This window comes from Passer montanus, unplaced genomic scaffold (genome assembly GCF_014805655.1).
Source record: "Passer montanus isolate IOZ18808 unplaced genomic scaffold, ASM1480565v1 scaffold10, whole genome shotgun sequence".
Taxonomy (NCBI): Eukaryota; Metazoa; Chordata; class Aves; order Passeriformes; family Passeridae; genus Passer; species Passer montanus.
In genome coordinates, this window is record NW_024356505.1 from 296,647 (window position 1) to 314,111 (window position 17,465).

Sequence of the window (17,465 nt, forward strand, 5' to 3'; positions counted from 1 at the left end):
TATTATTTTTCGTTCCCCTTTTTTTGTTGTTGGTGTTTTGGTTTTTTTTCCCATGCTTACTTAACTTCATTTTAAAGTAGCTGCAGCTGTTCACTGCAAGGTATGGACTTACTTGATCTCAGCCAAAGTGCTCTGTCAAGACAGATGAATTCAATAAATTTTGGCAGGTTTTCAAAGAAAACATTTTCTGGGAGAATATTTTTGTTTACATGAATTTCACGGTATAACAAATAAACTGGTTTAGCAAACGTTTACTTCTATGCTAACCTACACTTGCCTGTGTTAGTAAAAAGGTGCCACTCTGTGAGGCAGACATCACATTCATTTCAAATGTGTATGCAAAGAATAAACAAACAAAAACAACTTTAGGAAGTACTCTGCATCAAACATCATTTCATATTTCCCAAACACATCTACAGGTAAATACATGGCTCAGTGTTTCCCAAACAGTAGAAATTTCTTCTTTAAATAATAACAAGAAACAGAAGCAGTCATTTTCAGCACTAACATTTTTTCAAGAGCAACATGACATGGCAACAAATCAGGGATTGACTTAAACAATTGGTCACACATTGCCTGTATTAGAAGAGTAATCAATAACACACTTGAGTACTTTTAATAATTGAAAAAAAAATCTGGCTAGAAAACCCTCTCCAATATTCCAGCTGAAAAACTGGAACAATAATGTTTTTAAATCCGCCACCAAAACCAGCAATTCTATAATGCTTATGATTATACAACCATGAAGTCAAACAGATAAAACTGTTTGAGATCCTGCTCCTCACACTAAAACTATTAAGCTAATATTAAGTTCAAGAGTAATGTCTCGCCCTTGCCTCAACATTCTGCAAAAACACAGAGTGATTTTTTCCTTTCAAGGTAATATTTCACATTTTTCACCTCTGGAGATAAAGCGTTGCACTTGAGGCTCTTTCATTCCACACCAGTACAGTAACCGATACGTCTTTACATGTTTACATAAATCAATATATTTTTTCATCTTTACATTTACGTGTTTTTACTGCAACAGTACTCCACAGGGAAGGCATTAATCAGTGGCACAGCTAAGCCAGCCACTAACAACTGACAGAGTGCCGCTGAAAGAGGGGAAAGGGAACAATGCAAAAGTGAAGAAATACTGTAGTCACATTGTGGATACTGTGCTGGACTTCTCTATTTGACCGTATCCCCACCTTATTTGTTGGATGCTATATTTGTACTCATCTACAGGTTTTGGTGTCTCACGTGGAGACAAAACAACTTCTCTTTGCATCAAAAAGAAAACAAAAGCCCCAAACCTGCATAAAATGTCTTTTTCACCCCTACAAGCCAAATCATAAGGGGTGGATGGGGAAACTGAGATATGCCAGGCTTTCCCTGGAATCACATGAGATACAGCCATTGACTAATTAAAATAAGTATCTAAATAAGCATGCGGAATAAACAGAAGTCTTAGGCAGAGAAACTATCCAGAGGCAAGTCCCTAGTGGTGACATGGGAATTTTTACCCCATGAGCAGCACCTGGCAGTTGCAGAGAGGAGCAGGGCACTGAGAGGCGCAAGGGATACAGGCAAGAGTGAGCAGTCATCAGGGAAAGAAGACTGCCCTGCACACATGTCTCACATCCTATAGCTCTGAAGTTCCAAGTTCTCCATATATTCACAACAGGATAAACTACAGACCATGCAATCTTTCAGTGACAATAACCTCAGTGTGGAGAGAAGCAAAAAAGGAGTTGGACCCGGGGAACACATCTGTAGTAACAGCAACCATGGTGCTGTTTAGGCAGCAGCAGGGGAAAAATCTTGTAAAAATGGGAGGCAGATGTGGTAATAATGGGGTGCAGGACAAGAAAATAATGTGTTTTCTTGGTGGTAAGTTTCTCTTGTCACAATACAGCCTTTTTCCATAAAGAAAAAAAGTCATCCAAATGCAGACCGAAATAAGCAGGCTGCTATTGCTTGGAATGCTCAGCACCAAACCCAGTGATGCCATAGCTGGTGGCTACAAGGCTGCAGTGGCCAACAGGTGACTCTCCAGGCTGTCCCTAAGCTGTGCTGTGTAACCAGCCGGCTGCACTGGTGTGAGGAGGTCAGGGCAGGCTGCTGCCAGGACCTGTGGGACCCTGCCTTAACCTGACAGCAGTAGTTTTGGGTAGGAGGTCCCACTCTACAAAGAACTTCCCTCTGCCCTCAGCATCCGTGGAATGGGGCTGCCAGTCATAGGAAGACTTTTGGAGCACAGTTCAAATGATCAGGAGGTTTGGCCATCTTTTGTACAGTATACAATTATTGCAAAACCTTCAATTAAATTGTTTTTTTGGAAAATAAGATTTTTTGTGGGTTTGGTATTCCCTCAGAGGATACACAGTGCAGTGCAGAAATATGATGTTAGCCAATGTGCACAGTCATGCTGCTTTATTCGTTGACAATCACAGACCACTCCCAGAGGACTTTGTGAAGTTTGCTTTCGGAGTGTCCCAACCTTCTCAATAAAAATAGGGGTTTTAATAGGGAAATTGGAGGTACAAATATGGACAGTACTTGCTGAAAAGCCACCAGCTGCTATGTTAGCCACAAGGACCATTTATGAATTTATTCCAGTCTACTGGCATTTCAAGGCAACAAATGAAGACAGTAATAAGTAATTAAGTTTCTCTTAATTTCAACTGATCTCTTAAGGCCTCAAAGTACTTTCACAAAGTGTAGTTAACAATAATTTGACGGTAATAACTTGGAAGTCCTTGTAACCTTTTATCTTATGGTTTTAAAGAACTTCATAAACACAAATCACATATTACAAAGTGTCTATGCAAAACATAGAGTATTATGATAGATAAGTTAAAATATTTAAGTTATTCATAGGCCATAAGAAAATGAGTAAGAATAGAAAGAACTGAAAAGAATGAACACATTTTTAACAGTACTTAGTATGTAGGGCATAACATTTGATGTTACATTTTACCATGACTTTACTTTGGAAATTTCAACAGCCATGCTTCCTGCCCCACAAGCCTCACAGTGTACGGAGGAGCTCTGATAAATGCTAAATGTGGAAAGAGATAAAGGAAAGCTGAGAGAAGACAGGATTAAGTGTATATACCTACTCTAGTAAAGGAGACAGCTTGAGGAAGTTTTGGTATTTACCAAGCAGCAGCAGAATTCAGGCAAGCTAACACTTTGAAAAGACACAAACTTACCAAACTCTCACAACTGGGATGAAATCAGTTGCAGACAAACTGTAACTAATGCAGAAAAAACAATTTTTGATTGTTGGGGGGAGAGAAAGGAGGGTTTGTTTTGTTTTGTTTTTGTTGTGGTTTTGTGGTCAATGAAAAGGCAACAACAGGAATATGAGCTAGTAAGAGAGATGGTAGAGAAAAAGCATATGAGACGTAATTAGTAAGAGAAATTCTTTCCGTGATTATTGGAAAGAATAGGAATAATCAGAATGCTAATAAGTTGTAGAAGAGAACATGGTGCTGCTGTATTGCATTACTGTAGATTTGCTCATTCTTTCAGGGTGCATAAATGCAAGCTTGAAGGTGTTTGCGGAAGAAGCTGCATGCAAAGAAATGAAGACTCTTTCAGTCCTCTTCCCTTGTGACTGTCACTAAATGGGTATGGGCAAGGACATTAAGTTCCTACATTTCTGCAAAAGAAAAGAAAATTCTTAAAAAGGTGTGGTGACTTCTTCAATTTCCCTGATGAATGGACTTCATTTTTTGGCAGTGGCTGAAACATATGAAACAATGTGAGGATGCCCTTCATCCTCAGGGAGTGGTTTTTTGTTTCTTTGTTTATTTTTTCTCCATTTAGCCCCACCTTTCATGCAATAACTCTTTCTTAGTCATAAATCCGAGGATGAGCAAGCAGCAGGAGGGATGTGGTCCACTGATGCTTTTCTTCAGAGCTGCATTTGTGTCCTGGGCAAAGTGGCACTGAGGATGTGGTAGCATCTTTAGTATGGCTCAGCTCTGCTCTCTTCTACACAAATTGAAAAAAATAAGAAAAAGCTCTGTGATGCCCAGGGGAGAAATAAGAAAAACCATGCAAGTCTCCAACTAAACAGGAAAATGCTCATATTAAAGCAGATTTGACTTCACAGATTCAAGCACTGAACAAACAGAAGCGAATGTTGGTTTAGCTCTTGATCTCTTGTGTTTAGTGATATGTTCTTTCAGCTTCATTTGATTTCTTTGTACCAGAATCAACAGACAGCTATGAAATTTTGGGTTTAAAACAAACCCATCTAAAACTATTATGCCTGCAGCTCTCTTTTGGGTTTATTGCTTCAATTCTCTAGCACCATCAGGAATTTTTTATTTTACTAAACACCTCTGATACCTAGAGCTAGACTACAAGAATACATTCTAGAAGGTAGCTTTTCATAAAAAGACTATAAAATGTTTTTCTTATTCAAATAAATTGAAGTTTTTCATTATTTGAAATTATTAAAATCAAAGTTGTCATCAACCCAACTGCCTTTTGCTAAAGCTGATAAATCAAGGTGATAGTGTTAAATGCTTTTCTGTCCCTTATTATAACTCTATACAGAAAAAGTATCCTCAGATGCATAGAATGTACATTATATAATTCTATGCTTATATTTTACAAGCAAAACCACAGCAATAATGAAACAAATCTTTATGAACAGAGTCTTAAAATCCTAGGCAGTACAAAACCAGTGAATTCCTTTAAGGAAGATTAGTCAAAATTAAAATACTTTCTATTAACTTCTTATATTTTAGTACATCCTGAATAAAGTAGTTTTCAGATATTCTTTTTTTTTTTTTTTAAAGAAACCCTAATCCTGACAGTAATTTCCACATGGAAATGAGGTCAACAAAACCAGATCAGCTGAATTTTCCAACCAATTGTTTGGGGATATAAGATTTAACCATTTCTGAGTCAAAGAGAAAATTCATCTTTTCAAAGAGAAAAAGTTTGCTCACTTTTTTCCCCCTTTTTCCCCCTTCCATTAGACCATTGGATGGAAATAAATAAAATTTCATCCACATTTACAAAATTTTTATTTTAGCCATATTACATTGAAGTCCCTTCTTCTGTGATATTCATCTGTTCAGAATCAGCAGCGCATGGCTGAAGAAAAAATGGATGTTGCAAACAGCAAAAATGCCTGGTGAGAGTGAGGCAAGCTCTTTGCTAATGACACTGGCTAGTTCATTAATGTTTCTTAGCCTTGCTAGTTAGATACACTGACTGGTAAGGTTTACCAGGAGCAGAAGTAACAGATATTTTGAGAATCTTTTATCCATGATACATCTAGCAGAGATGGAGATTAAAATAAAAATTAGCAAACAAAGGCTATTTCACCAATGACTCTTTAGAAAGGTAGTTTCTGTCTTCCCAAACCCAAAGCTTAGTGGCAAATGCATAGCAACAACAGTCAAAGCATTTAAAAGAAAGTTGCCTACCACCACCGCATTCCAGAAAAAGACTGAGTCAAAGTATTGTGAAAGTAGATGTGTCTGATGCTGGCACATCTAATCATGTTACTGTTTGAAATATTCTTGCACAACCTCTCACATGCCTTGATTAGGTTCAGTTTGAGCTCGTTCTGTACAAGTGCATAGAAAATACATTGTGCTTGTTTCAAAGAGCTTACCCCATGAATGCTTTAATTCCTCTCCTGGATTTTCTATAATCAGTTTGTTACTTGGTGTTTTCTCATACACAAAGTAAAATTCTTCTCATTTAATTTACCCCCAAAAGAACTGGGATATACTGGAGGAGGATTATATCTGTCACAAGCTGCAGAAATGACTGTGTGCTTTTATTCAAATCAAATCCTCCAGGGATTGTCCCAAATACACACAAGTTTCTTTTTTCTGTGTCTGCCTTGGGACCTGAGATCAGCCGTTTTACTTTTCCATCTTGTTTCAAAGGTATTGTGTCTGACAGGACCGTGTCACTTCACCTTGCGTTGTCCTTGAGGAGGGCTGCAGGCACTGCACGGATGCACTCTTCTTCTGCAAGACCAGCATCAGCCCTGCAAGACATTCCTTAACCCCTTCCACTCTGCCCAAATTAGCAACAGCTAGACTTCAGGAATTTTTCATGTTTATAATTCTTATGAGAACCACCTTTCCAGTGTGCAAACTGGCATACACCAGCTGTCTAGCAGACCCAGGCCCAGATTGCATATGTCCTCTTTCCCTGCTCAGCTCTGAAACTCAGCTCTCAGACACACTAGTAGGGTGTGTCACTCCAGACAAATATTTATATACTAAGCTTCATTTCCTTATCCAAGTTCCTGGTGAATGTATAAAAATACAGTCACTAGAATTTTAAAACCTAGAATAGCCACATCTATTAATTAAGTATTTAAGGAGAGAGACCAGTCTCTAATTGCAGAGCTTGAACTGTTTATTTTCCTATGGGAGCCAATTATTGTTGTTCTCCTCAGTGGCATCTCCACTTTAGGGCATGGGGTAATGAAGACAGATGAGTAAATAGTGCATATAAGATATCTGTGAATCATTAACAAAGTCATTAAAACAATTATAGATACTTTTTACTGAAATAGGGTCTAGCACAGAGAATAGTAAGTCTTATTGATATACCATCTGTGATACCAGGAACAGAGAGCTCTGCAGCCAAATCTTAATCCTACAATTTTTTGATAAAAACAAAAACCTTTGGCATTCACTTTGAAATCCCTCAGTTGTTTTCTTGTTGTCATTCTTATGAGGAATTATTCTGATGCAGTAGCTCTTTGCTGACAAGCATCTCTGTGTCAGGAAAGATGCCTGTGACCCTCGTAGCAGGACTTGGGAAGGCTAACAGGATGGTTGCCCAGGTGGGCAAGCATTAGTCCCTAACTGTAAATATTAAGTTGCAGACCAATGTTTTTCTTTAAATACACCTAGGAAAAGCATGGCCATCAACAGCCTCCCTGGGCAGGTTTCTTCATGGAGTTTTTCTTGTGTTGGTTGGTACCAGTGTGCTGCACATGTGCAGCATGTGTGCTGCACGTGTTCCCTGTAACAAGTTGGCATTGTTTGAATCCTCCCTGTATGCAAACCCATTTAGAACAGGCCTCCATCAATGGGCAATAAAGCTGTTACAGCCATCACTGCTTGATGGCTTGATTCTGGAAGAGCAGATGGCCCACACTTCTTACTGGAGATTTCGGCTCATTTTCCTTCAAGTATTTCTGGTTCTGTAGCTTTATTTCCTCGTGCTTGAGCAGCAAAGCTGGAGTGGTCCTGACGTGGCATCTGAAATGCAGCCTCACTCCCATTACGACACCTGTTGCAGAAAGGTAAGAAATTTGCTCTCCTTTAATGAAACTACATTTAGTGAAGGTTAATAATATTTCTTTTTTTCTGAAATGGCCTGGAATTGTAATTCTTGAAAAAACAAACCTGCTACAATTATGTACTGCTGTGGTAGAAGAGACAATAACGTTTCCACAGCAACTACTAGTAGTGACCCAGCAAACACCCTGAGCATTATGTGACTTCACTACTTCTAAACTATTCAGTGGTCTATATTAAATAGCATTAGCAGGAATAGTTTCAGTTACACTTTTAATGCCCTGTTGATGCACTTGATGCAAATAGCTCTACCACAAGCTATAACTCTTTGAAAAAAAAAAACAAACCCAAACCAAACTCTCAAACAGAATAGCAAATAAATTGTCAAGCCAATGTTGCTGTAAGACTTTAGCTTTTATATCTGAGGTTCATTTGTTTCACTTGCAGTAATATTTTCCTTTCTTGCAACTTAATCTTATCTCTACTACATGCATAAACATTTTAAAACATCTCCATATGAAATACCAAAGAATTTAAAATTACTCTATACTCAAAGACATTACCAAGTTTCCCCACTTGGTGGTAGGGGGTATTTTGCCAGTGGAGAAGTGAAGGGGAATGCAAAAGGATGAGCAGAGAAAATTCAGGATCCCTGTAGGCCCCAGACACAATTTTATCTGTGAGGTGAGGTTCTCTGAACAGCAGATGGGGTGGATAAGGATGAATTATTGATAAGACAGAAATAAGAGGGTTTTACCAGCTACATGAATAATAAAACTCCTTCAGTCTGCTGACCAAGTGCAGTTCAGGAGCAGGACATGAGCACCAGTGATGGTGGTCAGCTCTAGGAGTTCAACATTTAATCCTACTTATTGAGAAAATTATAGGGAACAGATGCACACACTCATGGAAGTTGAAATCTCAAATCTCAGGAATTTAGGGAAAGGGAAAGGAGAAATTATAAATTAAGTACAAACGAAGTACATCAGTGGACTGTGTTCAGTTGTTAATGGGGGAATCCATTCTCCTAATCTTCACTGGAGCATTAACTAACTTTAGACCACAGATCTTGCCATTCAGATAAATAAAGGTCTGTAGATTTCAGGAAATCTGCTAAAACTTTTAAAATCTTTTCCCAGTAGGTTGTAGTCAATATGGCACCTTAACAAATAGAATCCTTGTGTACAGATACACACATAAATTGTCTTTCCAGACTGATTCAGTGTCTCTTTAAAGTCACTAGATGAAGAGATAAAAATCACATAATCTGCAATTTTCCCATCTCTGCTTACACTATGCCTGATATGATATGAGAGATGGTACTGTAATAATAACTGATGAGACAGACTATAGTCAGTGATTCCTGTAGGCAGAAAATAAACTCACACCTTTCCAACTTCCCTTGTGTGACTGTGTTGTGACATAACTTGTGTCTTACTTTGCAGTAAATAAGATATACCACTCACATATGGGTCTATTTAAATTTATTAGTTCAAGTAAAAGTTATGTGAAAGGTTGGTTTCAGCAATACAATAAAAAAGCAACAGTGAAACAGCCAAGGTCCTGGTTGAGACCAGTTCATCCATCAAAAGTTGAACTCAGGAAAGACAAAATTGTAAAGATGAATGGGAAGAAAAAAAATCCCGAAAAACATTTCCAAGAGCTCTCAGCAGCAACAAATTCTCATTTTACAGGAGTCCCACATAATTTTTGGAGAGGTCATACCATTGTTTTGGACCAAAGTTCAGTTCCTCCTTGGCATTCCACTCCAGAATCACAGGATCTCCTTTTGACTAAGAGCTCCATCCCAAAGAAGTGAACAATATTCTGGCCTTTTTATAGAAATTCCAACATCAGGACACTGCAATGCAGCTCTGAAGCCCGATGTAGCTCTGGTATTAAATACTCTGTTTCACAGCACCTCATTCTTTTCTTCCCAGTCTGCAATGACCCGAGATAGGATATAAAAGGTCCTCTGAGGCTCTTGGGTAGAAATCACGAGTGACTATTCCTCTGAATCTCCCCTGTTATGGCCCTGGCAGGGGACAGAGTTTCCCAAAGGTATTGCTTATCTATGGAGCCAATCCTGAGAGAGTCACCTGCATCCTCCTATAAAATTAGGCTGCTTGCTTCAAATTTTTCTTAATGTTTGGTATGATTTGCATTTTAAAGTAAACACAATCAAATTCAGACACTTTGCAGCACATATTATAGACAGCAAGGGAAGTAAAAAATACACTCAACATTGGAAATGACAGTCACATCAGTTTCTACAAGGAAATGAGAATAGACTGTGCAAGGAGAGTGATATCTGAATCTGTATCAGAGCAACTACATGTGAAACAGTGGCACCAACAAGGTGAGCCTCAGACAATCTCATTACTCTCTACATGTGATTACTTTGGTGGTTTTTCCCCTAAATGCCTGTTCCTTCTCTTGTAGGGTCTGAACGTGCAAGTTATTCTACCCCTCTCTGCCTTTGCTGTATTGAATCTGTCGTGGATGAGAGTGATAACTTCAATCACTTCCCAAAATCCGTACGTGACTACATTTACTATTTTTCTTATTATTATGTTTTATTATTTCAAAGATTCTTTAATGGTCTTCTGGGACATATATCTTATACACTTCGTGGAAGATTAACTTTTTTGAGTTGCAGCAAATGTTTCATAGGTGCAAATAGTTTCTTTTTACCTTGTGAAATATTCCAGTGCATTTTTGAGCTACTGACTGCTAAAACTTTGCTTCTCAAATTAAATTGTCTTCTTTTTTCCCAGTCAGGAAAATATAACATGTACTTACTATTTGTTAGCTTTTTATTGAATGGAATAATAAAGGGCACCAGCAAAGTACCCAGCAGCAATCCAGACAACTGTTCTTGCACTCTAACTATAGAGATAAAGTAGACATTTCCCCCCCACCTCCATAAATCTTCATGAAAAAAGCTATTTCATGTCTTTGGCCTGATTTCTCCCTCTACTGGTCTGAAACAGAATCTTTCCAGTGGGAAATGTCAAGACCTTTTGTATTAAAATCTGACCTCTGTGCTTGCACTACAGCAAAGAAAGCATGATGACCCCGAAGTTCATCCTCTGCAATCACATGCGCCTGTAATCCATGGACAAGGACAACATCTTCAATGATCTGGCCACATTTATGCTATTCCTTCTTAAAATACCTCCTCTCTGTAGGGATTTGAGCTTGAATTGTCATGTGATAGCATGAGAATAAATCACAAATCCATGATTTATACATTGCCTTGAACCTCATTCAAGGGATGAGAGCAAATTGCTGTTTGAAGTTTGCTTTTTGTTAAGCAAAATGGAACACATGAATGGGAAAAGATGAGACAATCGCCATTTTAAACATTGTAATGGCAAGAATAGCAAAAATTCTCTGAGCTGGTTATTCCTTACTCAAGAGAAGCCAGTCTGCATGGAAGCTCTGTTCAACTGACATTGCTGTTCTGTTTCTCCTCAGTCATGCTTTTCTCTCCTTGGGCAGTCACATAGTGAGCCAGCTCAAGGAATATGTCTGGCCAAAAAATGCCTTCAAAAAGTTATTTTTTTAATCCAGCAACTTGCACTTCAGTCAGCTCAATGAGAGAATGAGTAACAGCCTGATCACAGTTCTGAAACATTCAGGTTTCCCAATTTCCTTAAGATAGCCTTAATTTAATCTACCTCATGTGCTGTGTTCCCCTTCCAAAGGATCCCATCACACTGTCCCTGGTTTATCTTTGGGCCTGAGAGGTGTCCTTTAACCTACAGTGCCAGCACACAGGTGAATGTGCTAACACTGAAGTCCACTTGCCTACTCTCTGGACTAGGCCACCATGTATTCTCATGGAATGCAGGGAGTATGTCAGCATGGATTATGCTCAGATCAACCTACCCTGGACATCCATCTTCCTTACAATTTAAACTGCAGAGGAAATATTGATTTTCAGCATGACTCATCGACAAGATTTTACCTCACTGTTTGCCACTGACAAAGGCTCGTGTTACTGGGTTCCTCCAGCTACAGGAAGAAAGTCTGATCTCCTTCAAGGCTGAGCCCTCCCGAGGCAGCTGCTGCATCCCAGCATATAGCCATGTCACAGCACCAGGATGCTCAGGTTTGTATTCCTGGAGCAGGAATCCACTGCATTTGCCCAGTCAGTTGGACCAGAGGGAGAAGAGACATGGGGAAAGTTTCCAAGTCAAGGTTCATCATACAGCTGTTTGTGTGGTGAGCCCATATTAATTTCTGCACTGAAGGTTGGTTTGCTTTTACAGGTACAACCTCAGCAAACCTGCTTATTCAGGGCCTATAAAGTTAATGACTTTTTTTCCCCCCCATCACAGCCTGGCAGCTTGCAGCTTTGAGTGGAGAAACAGGAGGAGATTACTAAAATTAAATGTAAAAAACTCAGCTTGTAAGCACCATTAGTCTTGATGGTAATAAGAAATGTTTGCTGAGGAGTTCATATACTTGACAGTGTGAGAAAGCATATAACTAACCTTGCTGTCAGAGGAGAAAAGAGTGTTAAGACAGAAGACAGAAGCCTTGCTCAGTGTCAAGGATGGCTAAGCAAGTGTTTAAAGCTAATCACAATTTGGAAAGGTAGCCAGGAGATGTGATGCAGGAAAAATAAAGGAGTTAATGCTAAACCCATGTGCCCAAGGGAAGGAAATAAATAGTCTGGAAGGAACCCATAAGCAATAGAATTAGGTAGTTGCAGAGCACATCTTAATGGCAATATTGCATACATTCTCATTTGTGGATCTTTCTGTTCTCCACAAAGACAAGAGCAAGCAAAGGTATGATGCCATTCTCCAGGTTAGATTTTTGTCTTGCACCATTGATACTGAGGCAGGTGTGAGACAGGTCAGCCCACACCAGGATATATATTCCTGCTTAACCCAGAGCCCTGCAGCCACCCAGCCTCATCTGTCCTCCCCAGCCAGCTTAGGCTGCTCCCACTCAGGGGAAGCTACCCAGAGCTATCATAACCTGCTAACCCTGGTACTTGGGGTTTAGCCCTCTGCAGCCAGACTGGGGCATGCAGCCTTCCTCCAGGAGAGCAAAGGAGGCAAGCACAGGCTGGGGCTGTACTAAACAGCTGGGGGATTTTATAGCCCAGGCATTGCACGCCCAAATTGAAGGCTCTGTTGTTGCATTAACGATAATTAATTAATTCTGGGGGTGCAGGCACCACACCCTCCTGGCCTCAGATGGGAGAACCACACCTCCCAGCTGTATGGTGAAGTGTAACCAGGCTAGGTGGGTCGAGTTAAATTCAAAATTTCCCTGAAAAGCATTACAAAACCCCTGTGTTCTTTCTCGCTCTTTAGTTTGATGAAAGCAGTGACATGTCCTTGTAAAGTATCCAGCAAGCATTCAGCTTCCCATTCCCTTGAATACCTTTGATCTCACATTGTCCATCTCTGCACTCTAGGGTGAAATGAGTGGGCAAGAAAGCAGGAGGAGCAGGGCCTGCTTCCTCCCAGATTCCCCCAAATGAAGCAGTTTCTCAGAAGAGGAAATGGTCTGCATGGAGCAGATGTGGCTTTGTCATGAAACAGGGCAAGAGAGACGAGGATTGCAGTGGGTGCCAAATTCTTCTTTACCCACTCAAACAGGCAGGACAAGGCTTTGATTTCTGAGCTGTGACAAAGCTGGTGGCTGTGCCCATGTATTCCCCACAGTGCTTAAATAAAGCAACTGGGCACCATCTGCACAGCAATTATGAGTAAAAATACCCCCTGCCCTGGGTGCACGTATACACAGCAGATCTGATCAGAAGCCAGCTGTGAGAAGAGAGAAAGGAAATGCCACTGGAGATGGCTGTGCCCAGGGAAGGGATGCTCTGCGACCAGGGAGAGGCACGCTCAGGACGTCTGTGGGAGTGAGGAAACACATGCTGCTAAACCAGGGGAGCAGGAATTGTTTGCATGGCTCTAAGAGGTCCAGAGAAACATCCCTGTTACAAAATAAACTGTGTCCAGAACTTTCTGCTTGGCTGTCAATTGCTCATTTCTCTCCATACAATTATAGACATTTAACCCCACCAGCTGAACATCCTCTATGACTTTTGATGGCTGGGAAGGACCCATGTCCTCTCACCCAAGTAACTTGTGGCCATCATTCAGTAGCTCACTCCCCCAAAACCCCTGTTTGCGCTGCACATCTCAGCCTGGCCACTCAGTCAGGTGCCACTCCTATTCTGCTGTGGGGTTCAATGGCATCTGCACAGGCATCAACTCTGTTATTCCTCACTGTGCACTCGGGCTGCAGAGCAGTTGCTGTCCCAAAGCCACCTTTTGTGGGCTAGACCCTTCATATCTCACTTGGCTAGACCCTACCTCATCTTTTCAGCAGTTTCAGTGTGCTTCTGTTTCTCCTCTCTTGACTTTCTCCAGGAAATCTTGATTTTGGAAATTTCCCTAGTAAAATGCTGATCAGAATTTCAAAGTAAAAAAAAAAACCAAAAAACAAACAAACCAACAAGAAAACCTAAACCGAAGCAAAACAAAAACAAATAAACAACAACAACAAAAAACTCCAAGAAAACAAAAAAAAAACCAAGACAAACTGGGGGAGGAGGAAATAAAACCAATCTTATTTCCAAGCATGGCTTAAAGCTGCTTGCCATCATGGCCTGACTGTGCTCATGTCATGTCAGCTGTCTGCTTACTTCTTGAATTCCCTCTACAAGTTACTCTAGTCAGAGGAAAATAAAAGTGACAAGCAGAGCTGACGTGTATGTGCTCTGAAAAGGACAGGGGCAAAGTCCTCTGTGAGATTTTAAAAATAGATGTGCTGCAAAGGGTACAAAAAGATGGACTAAGAGTTTCTTTCTCCCACATGCAGCTTCTGGAGACATTGAATGCTGGTAGGGTCACCACATGATTTGCTGTAAGTGTTTAAGTAGGGTAGCAAGACACACTGCTAAGTGACTGTCAAAATACAAGTATTTCATGGTTTGGAATCATTATCTAAACAACTAATCCAAGATTGAAAAAAAAAATCATATACCTTTTGCCTTTATCACTTGCACAGTTTTTCTGACATATTTACAGTAGAATAATTACATCAGTTACTGCAAATTGTTTTGATGTACATATGGCAGATAAAAACTGGAAACACAGCATGTATTTGTTAGTGTTTGACTGGGCTTTTCCACTTTCAAGTCATCCCTCTAAGCTTCCTGTAAATACACACAAGTCTTGTGGTTTTTGTTTTCCTTCACAAAATAGTAGGAATTGTGCACAATATCACAAACACTTTAACCAATCAAGCACACAATTAAAAACTGATTTATATGTTTTGTCTGAAATGTTCCTCAGCAGCAGCTTTAGTGGAGGCTATTGCACAGTCTTGGCTTGCCTAGAAAGATCAGATTTGCCAAGACAGTTGCAATTAATTGAAAGTTCTTCCTATTGCCTCTAAAGGTGGCTGAAAAGAAATCATATACCAGCTCTGCCTACCAAGAAGAAGGCATTGGCAATTCTAAGGAGATGATATCCACTTTATTTAAATAAGTTTTTATCATGGTTAGTAGAAGGCTGTAAGAAGCAAATTAAATTTCTTATCAGCATTAAGACAGAGACAACTGTTATGATAGGAATTCAATAGCATTATATTTAAATACTTATTTTGCAGGGAAAATGTATCAGTGAAAAATGAAAAATCCTCCAGTTATCAAATACTCAACTAATGCATACTAAAAATGTGAAATACACCCAGGAATTTCACTTTAAAAATACACACTGGACTCAGTAATTCATCACAGTCACTGGTAGAGTATACTGTAAAGGGAATTATTGTTTTCAACACCTTAATCCTAGGCTACAAAATAAGAGCTGGTTTACTGAGATACTCCAGCCAGCACATGCACTGGGGAGACCAGCAGCAGTATTCCTCCAGGAACTTTGGTAGTCCTGCAGCAATTTGCTGATGTTCCCTTACACACCACAGCCAGCCCCAGATCTGAGGGGGTTTTAACAGATTCAGATGTTTATATTACTTTTGTGAAGTATCACACATAGCAGACCTGGTTCCTACCCATGGCTAAGTCCAGGGTACCAGTGGAGTTGACCTGTCTTAAGTGTGAAGAGATGTTTTCTACTTTTGCATATCACATAGTCCCAGAAGAAACAAAGGAAGTTCCCTCACCTCTTCATTTCTAGAGAGGAATCTCATCTTGGGGTGCTGGAGAACAACAGATAACATCCAGAAGATTAAATTAATTATTCCCATTATTAGTGAGAGGAAAATTGCTATTTCTATAAATATTTGCAGGCATGCATAAATATACTCAACACGTGTTTGCACTAACTGTAGGAGAAAGCCTCCCCCACCCCCAACTACAAGAAATTAAATTAAGCCAAAAGCTCCAAATTCTGTTGTAATAGGGCAGGTATTCCTTGAAACACTGGAAACTTGAAACAACAACTGGGAACAAAGCTCAGAGTCATTCACTATCCAGAAAAAAATAGTGGCATTACACATTACAAAACAGTTCTTTAATGAATGTGGAAGAGAAAAAAACAACCTAATATCTGGCAGAAGCCAGTCTAATTTATCTATTTACATGAGCACTAAGAACAGAAACCCTTTCTAGCAACATCTTCTGGCTTAAATGCCTTCAACGTCACGTTTTTTCCTAGCTATATTTGGCTCTTTACATTATTTCTTGATAAACTTCTTACTCACAGGCATTTTAATACCCAAATATTACTCATCATACTTACCCTAAAATTTTGACAACAAATTCCCATTTTAATCTATTATGCAGTTTATTTTTGCTGCAGGAATACACTTCCCTTTTATCTCTCTCCCAAGTAACACCTTTATAAATTTTCTGTTCTTTCCTTCCCTCCTTCGGAGGAGCTTAACGACCCACAGGTTATATTTTTCTTCCAAGAGCATCAGTCTGCTGCTTGCTCAGTTGTGACAGATTCAATCTAAGCAGAGATCTTTCTCTTAGCAGGAGATTTTTAGGCCCACAGTACAGGGTAGAGTATCTCTCTGATCACACTGCTGACTGCTCTATTCCCCTCTGTTTCTCTTAAGGGAGGATGTCCTTTGTGAGTAGGCATTGACTGGGTGTGTTTGCATGGGTTTTTCCCCCCAACTAACATCAGCTTCTAGTTCCTCCACCAGAAATCCCTTTGGTGCCAAAGCAAGATCTGCTTCTCACCTACTCTATCCATACCAGTAAGGAACCAAGTATTTTCCAGCACTTAAATTTTTTAGCCAAAAGGTCCTGAGAAGTGATCCCCTCACAGGCAAACAGCCTCTCTGAGAACTCCACATCTGCATTTACCCTGGAGGAATGTTTGTAATAACGCACTGGCAAATTTCCTCATACAGATGTTATGCATGAGATGAGGCTCAGCATGTTCTTGGTAATGCAACCTGTCAGTCTTAAATCATCTAGATTAAATAGATATGTCTGCACTCTCTGAAACATGCACGCAAAAAAAGCTAGGAAAAAAAGCAAAGAACAGTCTTGTGCCAATGCTTGAGGAGGCAGGGAGCATCTTTACCACCCAGGATTGCTCTGAGCACACAGAAAGCCAGAGGAAGCTTATTTCAAAACCAAGGTGTTACTGCTGCCCTAAGTGACAATCCTGTGTGACCTAGGCTGCCCATGAGAGTCATAGCAGAGGGAATGCAGGAGGGAATAGCAGAGTCAGGGCTGGAGGGAAAGCAGGCAGTCTGCCCAGTACGAGATGCTGCCCCAAACCTCCACCCTCCATGCCCCAGGCTGTTTAAGGATCTGGGGTGCCTAGAGAAATGAGGATGTTTGGCCCCATACCCAGAGGTTTTGATTTAGGCTGAGATTTGCTGGATCACACAGCATCCTCGAACGTGCCACACTGTTCTGTGTGTGCATAAAACTCGTCCTTGACATTGTCTCAGATTTGCACTGGCTCTACCTGGAGCAGCCACCCTGTCCCCTCTGGAAGAGGAAGTGAGCTGCCATGGTCAGAACTGGCCTTTGGGGGACCAAGGCTTGTATTTTGTATAATTTCAAACTTTATCTGTGAAAAACCTGAAATTATATTCCTGTTGGGCAAAATGCTCGAAATTGCATTTTCTACCTGGAAGCTTTAATGAAGGAATAATGAAATCACTGGTCACAGGCAATCCCCTGAAATCTCACATTGATATAAACTTAGACATAGTGGA